Source organism: Castanea sativa, chromosome 4 (genome assembly GCF_040712315.1).
Source record: "Castanea sativa cultivar Marrone di Chiusa Pesio chromosome 4, ASM4071231v1".
Classification (NCBI taxonomy): domain Eukaryota; kingdom Viridiplantae; phylum Streptophyta; class Magnoliopsida; order Fagales; family Fagaceae; genus Castanea; species Castanea sativa.
Window position 1 is genome coordinate 18,049,540 of NC_134016.1, and position 12,874 is coordinate 18,062,413.

Here is a 12,874-nt window from a genome sequence, read left to right on the forward strand (position 1 = left end):
TGTTTTCACGGTTATTATTTTATTTTATTAACTTTCTTATTTAATTATTAAATATATACTTAAAAATCATTAAATTTCCCTCACATATATAGATATATTAGTTAATTTTGCTAGTTTTCTAAAATTTAATATCTATATTTAGGTTTTAATTAATTATTAAATTAATTATGACATCATCACAGTTCGACTCCGGCTTAATCTCGATTCAACCTCAGAAACCTTGAACCTCTCAATTTTACGGTTCAATGAACGGTCCGGGTTTCAAAATCATGATTTTCTGTGCAAATATTCACAAAGGATGAACAAATTTGTTTAGTTTTTATTGATTATTGGCGTAAATGCACTTTTAGTCCCTACATTTTGACCTGATTTCTATTTTGGTCCCTACATTTTATTTTTACCACTTTTAGTCCCTAAACCAATTAATGCGTGACATTTAAGTCCTTATCGTCACCCAACTAACAGAAAATGCTGACGTGGCTAACGGCACAGTAAAATAATAATTAAAAAATCTATTTTATCATTAAAAAATTGACACATCAGCATTTAAATTAATTTTAATTAAATAAAAAAATTAAAAACAAAATTAAAAACAAAAAATTGAACATGAACATCAACAACAACAAACCCAGAATCAAGAACATGAACATCAAACCCAGAATCAAGAACATCAACATCAACAACAACAAAATAGATTAGACCGAACCACACCCAAACCAACAATATCAAACCACACCCAAACCAACAACAACAAACCCACACCGATCAGACCAACAACAACAACAAACCCTGCAATCCCAACCAACGAACCCAGTCGAACCCAGCACCCACCAACAAGCTCCCTTCCTCCGAGACGGAACTGGACTGAGAAACCTATTGGAAAAGCTACGCCACTCTCTCTCTCTCTTCGCATCGGAGCGAAAAATAGAGCTGTGGAAAAACACTATCAATCCCAAACAGATTTCGAACTTGGAATACATAAAGCAGAAAATTGGGGTTTAGAGAGAAACAAGTGCAACACTTCAAAGAAACCTCGTTGTGGAATAAAGGCTTCGACAAAAGCGTCGGACACATGGCTCGAATCGTTTGCATCGTCTACGCTCGAATCCACTCCGTTTTCAAACCCTACATTTCGGATCTACCATTTTTCTCCAACAACAGCAACCTGCGCCTTGTTTCAAATCATAACAAAAGGAAAAACTTTTGGATCAAGCGATTGCCAAGGTTCTTCCAAACAACGTCGAAGAGGGAAATGCCGGTGGAGTTGAAGAGGCGGAGCTTCGGAGCGCAGACTCGGAGTAGAGCTGGACGATCTTGAAATCGTCGCGGATGAAAGCGACCGGACTGCCGAATGGGGCACAGGCGACTTTGTGGAGGCTGAGATCGATGTGCCTCCGCTGCATCGGGTGGTAGAGTTCCGGTTTTCGGTAGTAACGGTCGCCGAGAAGTTGCCACTCGGCGGCCACCGACACATTGGCCATCGGAAACGAGAGGAATTCAGATTGGGCATTTGATCGGAAAGGTATGGTTCATGAGACTTCCTTTTGCATTGGGCTGTGTCTGGGGTTGTGGGGTTAGTGTATTCTAGATTCTAATTTTGTTTTGTTTTGTTTTTTTTTTTCATTTTTCATTTTGTTTAAATTGATAAATTAATTTTAAAAAATCAAAATATTAGTGGATGCTGACGTGTCTTTTTTAATTATTATTTTATGCTCACGTGTCATTTTTAAATATTATTTTATTGGTCATGTCAGCTCAACAGTAAACTCTGTTTGCCACGTCAGCATTTTCTGTTAGTTGGATGACGGTAAGGACTTAAATGTCACGCGTTAATTGGTTTAGGAACTAAAAATGGTAAAAATAAAATTTAGGGACCAAAATAAAAATTAGGTCAAAATGTAGGGACTAAAAGTGCATTTACGCCTTGATTATTTCTATTTGTATTTTTTTTAATCCTGTTTTATTTACATTCCTATAGATAATTTTGTTCTATGACTTTTGTATTGTCATATATTTCACTTTTATATTTTTATTTTGAGTATCAATTCCAATATATAATCATTATAACAAAAGTATCAATTTCAACAAGTAAAAAATCGTAAAATAATTAATTTTTCTTTCTATTTTGTTTGTTTTTAGTGTGTTTATTTTCAGTTTTTAAAAATTTTTTCTTAAAAAAGTACAATTATATTTTTAGACAATAAATAAAATAATCTCATCTCAATTGAGCTGTGTTCCGTTGAGTTGAGTAGTAGTATGGAGTACCACATCAACATCCACATCCACATCCACATCGGCTAAAAAGAAACAATGGCTATTGAGCATTGGGCAGTCAAAGTCAAACTGAAACATTACCGTTTACACAGTACACACAAAGACACAGTGTCTGTGTGAGGGAATTAGGTGAATTGCAGATCCCAATCCGACTTTTGTACCCCAAATCTTCTAAAGATACAGTGTGAAGCCCTCTGCTCCCTGCAGCAGTACTGTTCCGACTAACACGCAAACAAACAAACAAACAAACAAACGGGACAGTGGACAGTGGACAGTCAAGCAACACACAAAAAAAAAAACAAACGGTACTTTTGGGTGAAAAGAAAAGAAACGATGCTCTGCCTTCTCTTCCTCTACCAGCTCCTCCTTCACGGCAAACCAACAGCAAAGCATCTAAAAAAGACCCACACATTCCTCAATCAAAAGCCACCATACCACATATATTTCTTTCTTTCTTTCTTTTTTGGTTTTCACTTTTCAGGAAACAGAGGTCTCTTCTCACGAAACCTTGCAGCAAGTTGTTCTCCTAGGCCCAGCACAGATGCTGATTCTGATTCTGATTTCGATTCTGATGTGTACCTCTCATTTCTTTCTAGACTTTGTTTGCTCAAGTAATCCAACTTATTGCTCTCCTAGTCCTAACTCACTATTATTCTTATCATCTATTGTCCATGCAACTTCGGTCAGATATGGGCTCAAATTGCAAATTTGGAAGTACTAATACATTCGTGTTTACGATGTTTTTTTGTTACATTTGAATTTTACAATGATTCATTAAGTGGCGTTTCTTTTACATGTACACAAGCTGTTTGATAAAATTCTTAAGTGGTGTTTTGTTGGCCTTTTTTTATTGCATCATATAGTTGTGAATCTTTTTAACTTTTATTCTCAAATTGCTTTTAGTTCAAGTATTGTTGATTTCAAAAGTCAATTTGGATTATAACACTCTAATCTGCACCTAAGAACCAGTGAAATTGTTTGTTCGTTTTTCAGATTTCAATTTGCTTCCAACAAGCTTCCCTTTCTTTATTTCAGCATGTTTTCTTTCCTTTTTTATTGTTGTGTTTGGCTGCAGAGAAAATCTCAGATATTTTCACAAGTATAATTTTGGATTTTTTGATTTGTTGGTGGTTGACAACTTTCATTGTGATTTGATGGTTGGGTTGTGTACATGAAAGCTTCTTAGAGAGCAACTTGGCTATTGTGGTGGTAGTGTACAGTTAATGAGGAAGGTTGTGACTTGTGAGGTGATTGGAGCAGCAGTATTCCATATTACCCTTCTGTCACTCTCAACTTCTTGCTCAAGGTAATAAAAAGTTTCCACCTTTTCTTGAGTGTGAAAGGATTTTGGGCTATTTTTTATTTTTTGGTTTTTATGGGTTTTCTTAATTCTTTCATGTTAAAGTATATTGCATTGATTTTACCAATGCTAATGAATTTTTTGGGGGGGAGGGTTTGTGTATAATATGATTGATAAAATTCCTCAATGAAGGAGTGGTACTGGTATACCATATAGATGAAAAAAAAGTTGTAGCTATAGTTTCCTTTATTTTAATTTTTGTTTGTTAGCCCACCAAGGAGGTTAAATTTAATCTCAAACTATTAATATTGAACCATACTTTTATATTGTTATTTTGTTGTGAAAGTTTAATACGTAGAACAGACTTCTTCTTCTTCTTCTTCTTCTTCTTCTTCTTCTTTGTGTGTGTATGTTATCCCATTTATAAAATCTACTAAAAGTTGAAACTATCTATGTTTGGTATGGTTTTTGGAGCCTATATAAGCTTGCTGTGAGGTAATAACTTTATAAAATAAAAAATAAAACATAAAACAGTGAGAAATGCTTCTGTCATTGATGATGAAATTTATTTAGCAACTGATATCTATTTGAAGGTAAATATTGCAATATCTATGGTTTGAATTAATAAATAACCTGTGGCTGCTCATTTTCAGTGTCTTTAGTCCCTGTTATCTCTAGCGATTGCTTCAGCCCTGAGATGTTTGCCGAAGCTTTGCAGGAGTTTCTTTCTATTGTCTTACTTTGAGTCCCCCACCCTCGGTTCGTCTTCTTCTCCCTTCAATTGTAACCTTCCCTGGATATCAATTTATTTATTTATTTTAATTATGTATTGGCAAGCTATCTCAGTAAGTGAAAAAGATATTACATTACATACTCTTCTGTCATATAAGTTACAGAAACTACGATTGCAGACTGCAAGATGAGAAAGCATGGTTTGTTTGGCTGATACTAGAAAATAACGTAGCAAAAGGCCATTATGTTTCTATGATTGAACACAATATGATATTTCGGTTTTGGTCTTTTATTTATTTATTTATTATTTATTTATTTGTTGTGTCAAGGATATTTAAAAAAGAAATTCGGACCCATTCTTTTTTACTTATAAGCCTAACTTTGGTTACTTCTTGAAGTATTTTTCTGTAATGCTTGGTTTTTATTTATGCAGTAAGTTTTGGATGTTCTAAAAGATGTTTTTAAAATAAAATAGTCTTGAAAGATGTTAGCACTATTTGAAGAGTGAATTGCACTAGAAATAGGATCAACAGAGGTATCCAGTTTGTGCTGAAAATTTAGAATTGGGTATTGTTGAGAGTAATTCATCTAATGAGGAGAAAGGATAATCTATTTAGGTAGTATTTCTGCACTAACAAATGCACTTAAGAAATGAGAACCGTGAGAACAAAACGAAAACTTTTGATACTTTACAACTACTAAGTTTGGTCTAGGATATCAAATTTTAAGGCCTACTGTTATTGGCATCATAAAGCATGAAACAGCTTACTATGTTCTATTTTCCTTGAATACTTGGTATTATTTAGTTAGGAGAGATGATTGTTAAATAGTATTAATGTTATAGGTTATAGCATCTTATAACATTGATCTTGAATGCCATTTGATATTCTGTTATGAATTAAACTATCAAAAAGGGTTAGGATAAGTGTATTAGTCAATTAAAAAAAACAACAATGAAAACAAAGATACATAATCTATCTTAACATTTATTTAGAGATTGTTTTTGTGTAATGTGTAATGAGCATTGACTTTACTGTGCGTTTGTTGAGTTTGCAGCATCTTTACCTGTTTGATCAAATGTGTTTGGAACTGCAATTTATTACTGTCATTTTTTTTCTCCCATATGTTAGGCTAATTGGAGTGCAATTTATTGGGTCTAAATTTGCTGAATTATTTGATTGGCTGCAATTGATGTCATATGAGCTTGCTTTACTATTTTGTAGATAAGCTTATTTTCCTTTTTGATTTCAAGAGGAGGTTGTGTTGACAAGTTGTAAATTTTATATTTAGCGACTAATATGACTTATTATCAAACTCGGAGAGACCATGATAATGCCCCATCTGATTTTTTGGGAAAGGACTTACATTTTTTCAAGATTATTCTTGACAAGACTCTTTGTGATCAAAAGCTTGTAAGAATACTTACATCTCTCTCTCTCTCTCTCTCTCTCTCTCATTTTTATTCGAAAAATTTGATGCTACTTAAGAAACATAGACTTGATTGGCTAGCTGAAGCTTTGTTTAATTTGGATAGTACCATATATGTATATATATGATGATCACCCTGCTAGTGTATTTATTTGCGAATTTGGAAAACATGTGACTTTCTGTGTTTTTATTTTACAAAAGCTTGCATTTCATTTGCTTGTAAAATTGACCAAAGATTCTTAATTTGTAGATGATTCCAAAAACTTTTATAAGGAAATATGGAGAAAATTTGTCAAGCCCGACATTTCTTACGCTTCCAAATGGTGCAAAATGGGAGGTAGAGCTGACCAAACATGATGGTGATGAGGTTTGATTACAAAAGGGCTGGCGAGAATTTGCCGAGTTTTACTCTCTGAAGCTGAGACACTTAGTAGTTTTCAGATATGAGGAAAATTCACATTTTCACGTACTCATATTTGATCCGAGTGCAACAGAAATAGACTATCCTTCTAAAAGCTCCAATGGTCATGAAGACACTGATGAGAGTGATACTTCTATTCAAATCTTACCCAACTGTCCTCTACGCCCAAAGCGAAGGGATACATCACTCTTACCACATCATCGGCCTCAAAAGAAAATGAAAACTACTTGTACAAGTGGCAGAATTAGGAGCCAAAAATCTAAGGTTCATGCAAGGATCCGACAATTGACTAGGATAGAAAAAGCTAAAGCTCTTAAGAAAGCTAGTAAGGGTGGCAAGATTGGACACGACCCGCGAACCCGACATGACACGACACGAAATTAGCAGATTATGGGTTAAGATTTAATGGGTTCGTGTCATATTCGGGTTGACACGACGAACCCGTTTGATAAACGGATTGGGTTAGGGTTCAACCTATGGAACCCGTTTGACCTGTCTAACCCGTTTAATTAAATGAAATTTTACTAATATACCATTCAAACTATAGGTATATAAACTTATTAGTTGTTGTAGTTTATTTTCTTTGGCGTATTGTGATTGATTATTTATGATATTGATATATGCTTTAGTTTTGAATGATTATTTGTGATATAATTACTCATTAGTTCTAAATTTTATATTTAAAATATTTATTTGCTTGTTTTTCCATAAATGTTTTTCTTCATTTTGATAAAATCAGATAAACAGGTCGACACGACTGACCCGTTTAATAAATGGGTTGTGTTAGGGTTGATGAATCTTGACTCGTTTAATAAACATGTCGGGTTAGTGTTGACCCATATAGTCGAATATGTATGAGTTGACATGACACGAACCCGACACGCGAACACGAATTGCCACCCCTACCAACTTGGTAAGCTTTCAATGTAAAGCATGCATAACGTTGTCAAGGTTTTGCTAGTATATAGCTAGCACTAATGAATACAATTAATGCTATCTATTTTGTGCAGAGTATACCAGTTCGTTTTACCAAGAAAAAGTATATTCAAAGTGGACAACATGTTACGCTTAAAGTTGGGGATAAACCATGGAAGGTGTTGTTTTCGATTTCTGGAGAGAAACGACCAGGTTCATTTTCTACTGGGTGGTCTACATTTGCAAAGGAAAATGGTCTGCAAGTAGGAGATGTTTGTGTGTTTGAGCTGATTAAGAGGAATATTAATGGTGTTGTGCTGGAAGTTACGATTTTTAGATATTGACTCAGTTAATTAAGCGGTTGCTATGGTAGTGAATTATGGTTAGAGACTATTTACTTCTCTTGTTTGATCTGATCTGATCTGATCTGAATTATCTATATTATTTTTTATACTTAACAGTATATTTGGTTGAATTATTATTTTATTTCCCATTGAACACAGCGTCTGTTACAGTTACGATAAGTTTGGTTGGGCTTTTTGAAAAAGTGCATAATGAAAAAGTGGAGTTTTTAAAAAGTGCATAATGAAAAAGTGTTTTTTCAAAAAGCTAAGTGTTTGGTAAAAGCTGTTAAAAAGTGTTTTTTGAAAAAGTCGAGTGTTTGGCTAGCATTTATAAAAATTGCAGTTTGAGGGGTAAATTACTAAAAAGGATAATATCTATATAAAGAGAATTATTTGTTTTAATTACCTCTTTTAATGCAAGTTATGGACATAATATTTTCACAAAAATTTCACAATAAAGTCTATATAACGAGTAATTCTATGGTACCCCCCTAAAAAAAGGGGTACGGTACCCACTAACAGGTGACCTGCTACACCAGGTTACTTTTTTCTCACATTTGACGGTTCTATTCTCACATTGTGCCGTTTCAACATTACATGTGACAGTTTTTTTCTCACATTTGGTGGTTCCCTTACTTTTTTCTCACATTTGACGGTTTCATCCTCACATTGTGCAGTTTCAATATCACATGTGATAGTTTTTTTCTCACATTTGGTGGTTCCCTTACTTTTTTCTCACATTTGACGGTTCTATCTTCACATTGTGCAGTTCCAACATCACATGTGACAGTTCTTTTCTCATATTTGGTGGTTCCCTTACTTTTTTTTCACATTTGACGGTTCCATCTTCACATTGTGCAGTTCTAGCATCACATGTGACAGTTCTTTTCTCACATTTGGTGGTTCCTTTACTTTTTTTTCTCACACTTGACGGTTTCATCCTCACATTGTGCAGTTCCAGTATCACATGTGACAGTTTTTTTTCACATATGGTGATTCCTTTTTTTTTTCTCACTTGATGATTCCATCCTCATATTATGCAGTTCCTTGATGATTCCATCCTCACATTATGCAGTTCCAACATCATATATGACAGTTCTTTTGTCACATTGGATGGTTCCCTTATTTTTTTTCTCACGCTTGACGGTTCCATCCTCACATTGTGCAGTTCTAACATCACATGTGACAGTTCTTTTCTTAAATTTAGTGGTTACCTTATTTTTTTTTCTCACACTTGATAGTTTCATCTTCACATTGTGCAGTTCCAACATCATATATGACAGTTCTTTTGTCACATTGGATGGTTCCCTTACTTTTTGGTTCCATCCTCACATTGTGCGGTTCCAATATCACATGTGACAGTTCTTTTCTCACATTTGGTGGTTCTTTTTTTTTTTTTTCTCACACTTGACGGTTCCATCCTCACATTGTGCAGTTTCAATATCTAATGTGAGAGTTCTTTTCTCATGTTTGGTGGTTCCCTTATTTTTTTCTCACACTTGATGGTTTCATCCTCACATTGTGCTGTTCCAACGTCATATATGACAGTTCTTTTGTCACATTGGTAGTTTCCCTTTTTTTTTTTTCTCACATTTGATGGTTCCATCCTCACATTGTGCAATTCCAACATCACATGTCAGTTTTTTTGTCACATTTGGTGGTTCCCTTTTTTTTTCTCACATTTGACAGTTCCAGGATAGTTTTTTTCTCACACTTGACAGTTCCATCTTTACATTGTGCAATTCTAACATCACATGTCAGTTTTTTTGTCACATTTGGTGGTTCCCTTTTTTTTTCTCACATTTGACAGTTCCATCCTCTCATTGTGCAGTTCGAATATCACATATGACAGTTTTCTCACATTTGGTGGTTCCCTTACTTTTTTTTTCTCACATTTGACGATTCCGTCCTCACATTGTGCGATTCCAGTATCACACGTGACAGTTCTTTTCTCACATTTAGTGGTTCTCTTACTTTTTTCTCATATTTTACAGTTTCATTCTCACATTGTGCAGTTCCAACATCACATGTGACAGTTCTTTTCTCACATTTGGTGGTTCCCTTACTTTTTTATCACATTTGACGGTTCCATCCTCACATTGTGCAGTTCCAACATCACACGTGACAGTTCTTTCTTCACATTTGGTAGTTTCCTTACTTTTTTCTCACATTTGACGGTCCCATCTTCACATCGTGCAGTTCCAACATCACATGTGACAGTTCTTTTCTCACATTTAGTGGTTCCCTTACTTTTTTTTTCACACTTGACAGTGACATCCTCACATTGTGCAGTTCCAACATCACACGTGACAGTTCTTTTCTCACATTTGGTGGTTTCCTTACTTTTTTCTCACATTTGACGGTCCCATCTTCACATTGTACAGTTCCAACATCACATGTGACAATTCTTTTCTCACATTTAGTGGTTCTCTTACTTTTTTTTCTCACACTTGACGGTTCTATCCTCACATTATGCAGTTCTAACATCACATGTGACAGTTCTTTCTCACATTTGGTGGTTCTTTTACTTTTTTTTTCTCATACTTGACGGTTTCATTCTCACATTGTGCAGTTCCAACATCACATGTGACAGTTTTTTTTTCTCACATTTGGTGGTTCCTTTTTTTTTTTCTTTCTCACATTTGATGGTTTTATCCTCACATTGTGCAGTTCTAACATCATGTGTCAATTCTTTTGTCACATTTGGTGATTTCTTTTTTTTTTTTTTCCTTGCATTTGACAGTTTCATTCTCACATTGTGCAGTTTCAACATCATATATGACAGTTCTTTTGTGATATTGGACGGTTGCCTTACTTTTTTCTTACACTTGGCAATTTTATCCTCACATTGTGCAGTTCCAACATCACACGTGACAGTTCTTTTCTCACATTTAGTGGTTCTCTTACTTTTTTCTTACACTTGATGGTTCTATTGTCACATTAAGTAGTACCAACATCCCATCTGACTTTATTTTTATCATATTCAGTGGTACCCTATTTTTTTATTCTCAAATTTGACCGTTCCATTATTACATTGGGCAGTACTCGCATTACTTCTGACCGTACTTTTGTCACATTTGGGGGTTTCCCTTACTTTTTTTTTTCTTACAATTGACAGTTCAATCGTCATAGTAAGCACTACTAATATTACATCTGACCATAATTTTACATTTAGGCTTATCACTGAGGTCACTTTTTTACTTACTAATAAACGCTTAGCATAATAGTAATTTTTTAAAAGTTATTAAGAAATTTATATCTAAAACTGAAAGCTTAAAATAAAAAAAAAAAGCATCCCGTGAAATTAGCCCAACCACAATAATTACTCTTGTTCACAAAAAAAAAAAAAAAAAGCTGGAATTATCTTGATTTCTTCCACAAATATTTGAACATGCTAATTAACTTCCTACGTATCTCCCTTGGTAGCTTTCATCACATTCAGGGGCATACCTCCCTATAAAATAACATAGTTGAGGTCATTTTCCTGATATTTATATTTTTATTATTTATATATGATGGTAAACCAAAAATTAGACTATCTCCAATTCGTCTATAGTGTCGTCCAAGACTAGAAAGGTCATCCAAGTGCAAGAAGGTCGTCCAACATGGAGTTACCTGGACGACCGCCAAACACTTAGAAATTTTCAGAGTAAATCTATATCCAAAAGCTCATGATTCGGACCACGCTCTACTATTTTGAAGTAAAAGCAAAATTCTTATTTATTACTCTAACTTCCCACAAAGTTCTTAACTTTTGATGGCAGTTGTAGAAATTAAGTCTAAACCTTCTAACTTTCATTCACGTTGAGGAAGTTACTAAACAAGTAACCACTTCCATACAATTAGCAAGTTATGCAAAAAATCCTATACAAAAATTGTTGACAATTTTAAAATTTTCAGTAAACACTTGAATTGAAACTACAAATCTAGTATGAAATAGTCATAAATCAAGGATACTACACCATGTTTGATATTTTTTAGGCATTTTCATTAGATCCATGTGTGTAGAAGTGTCAAATGATTGTGTCCGACACAAGTATAACCACCCCAACTAAAGTGTCTATGCAGTTTTGTTTCATAAAATTATTATATTTAGAATCATCTAAAACAAAATAAACATCCCAACAAAATTTCCACAATAACAAAAATTACCAATAGAAAAGATAAAAACAATTAAGCACAACTGACCGATTTTACCAAAAACGAACAATCCAATCCTTTTTAAAAAAATTATCAAAATAATTATCATTGAGAGTTTAACATATTGACCACAATGATAAGTGTGGGCCTCATTTGAGTCAGCAGAGTCTCCACTACCCAAGTCTGAGAGAGCCTTAATAGAAATGAAATGTTTTCGTTATTGAAGACTTCTTGATGTCACAATGCACTTATCTCTCTCTCTCTCTCTCAGGGTTTCGCATAATTTATACAAACTCGTCATTCTATAGCCATTTGGTATTTGTTCTTATAAAATATTGGAAGGGGTAATATGAACATAATTGGCTATTAAAAGGTCAAGTTATTCAACTAAAGAAGCTGCTGAAGATGGGATACGCACTGTGTCCAACAAAGCAAACTTAAATGTTCGTGATCCAGCCATTGCGAAGACCAAAGGCGACCATGGTAGCACGAGCAACAACCACAGCCATACGAAAGTTAGGCGATGCAGCTATTGTAAAGATGTTGTACACAGGGCGCACATGTCCATCTACACATATTCAACAAAGTGAACATGTTGATGGTGACAACGTCCCTGAATCCATGGAACATCAAACTGTTGGCTCACCTGATTTGGAAACAAATTATTATAATTTTCTTTAATAGTGAAATGTCGATGGGTTATTTACTAGACAACATATGATTTTTTTTTTTTTCAGCTGTTCAGCATTTTTGGGTAAACTTAATTTTTGGTTATTGTTATCACATTGTTAGTTTTTGGAATATAGTTACTGGATTGGAGTTGGTATTAAGTTCATCTTGTTATCACTAGTTCTTTTTGGTTGCTTGCTTTATGTTTTCTAATATGAAAAACTCTTTGAGTACTGATCTTAACAGCAAACCTTGAGTTCTTAGTCATGTGGCTTAATGGTTAGAAATTTTTTGTTCTAGGTTGTGTTTTTTTTTTCTTTTCTTTTTCAGCTGCTAACCAGAACAATATTTTTATGGAACTATGACATGAACATCTGAGGTAATTGATGTAGTCACTTCCTTTTTGCTTGTCTAATGTTTTCTGTTTTTCATTTCAGCTAGTGCTTATATACCTAGAGCACTAGATTTGATGACTGACTTACTTCACAACCTCCAATATAAGACTATGGCTTTAATGTTTTATCATATTCTTGTTTATTTAGCAGCTGTTTATTTAGAGGGAACCTGTATTCTTGAGGACGCTCCTCTCGAATTTATTAGTATAATTCTGTTTACTTATCAAAATAAAAAATCTGGCTTTGTCTTTATACA

The 12,874-nt window shown here is 34.2% G+C and overlaps 1 pseudogene; it reads left to right on the plus strand.

The window, feature by feature from the left end:
• The first annotated feature begins 4,341 nt into the window (after nt 1-4,341).
• On the plus strand, nt 4,342-7,463 carry LOC142630674 (B3 domain-containing protein At4g01580-like; annotated as a pseudogene).
• The last annotated feature ends 5,411 nt before the right edge of the window (nt 7,464-12,874 follow it).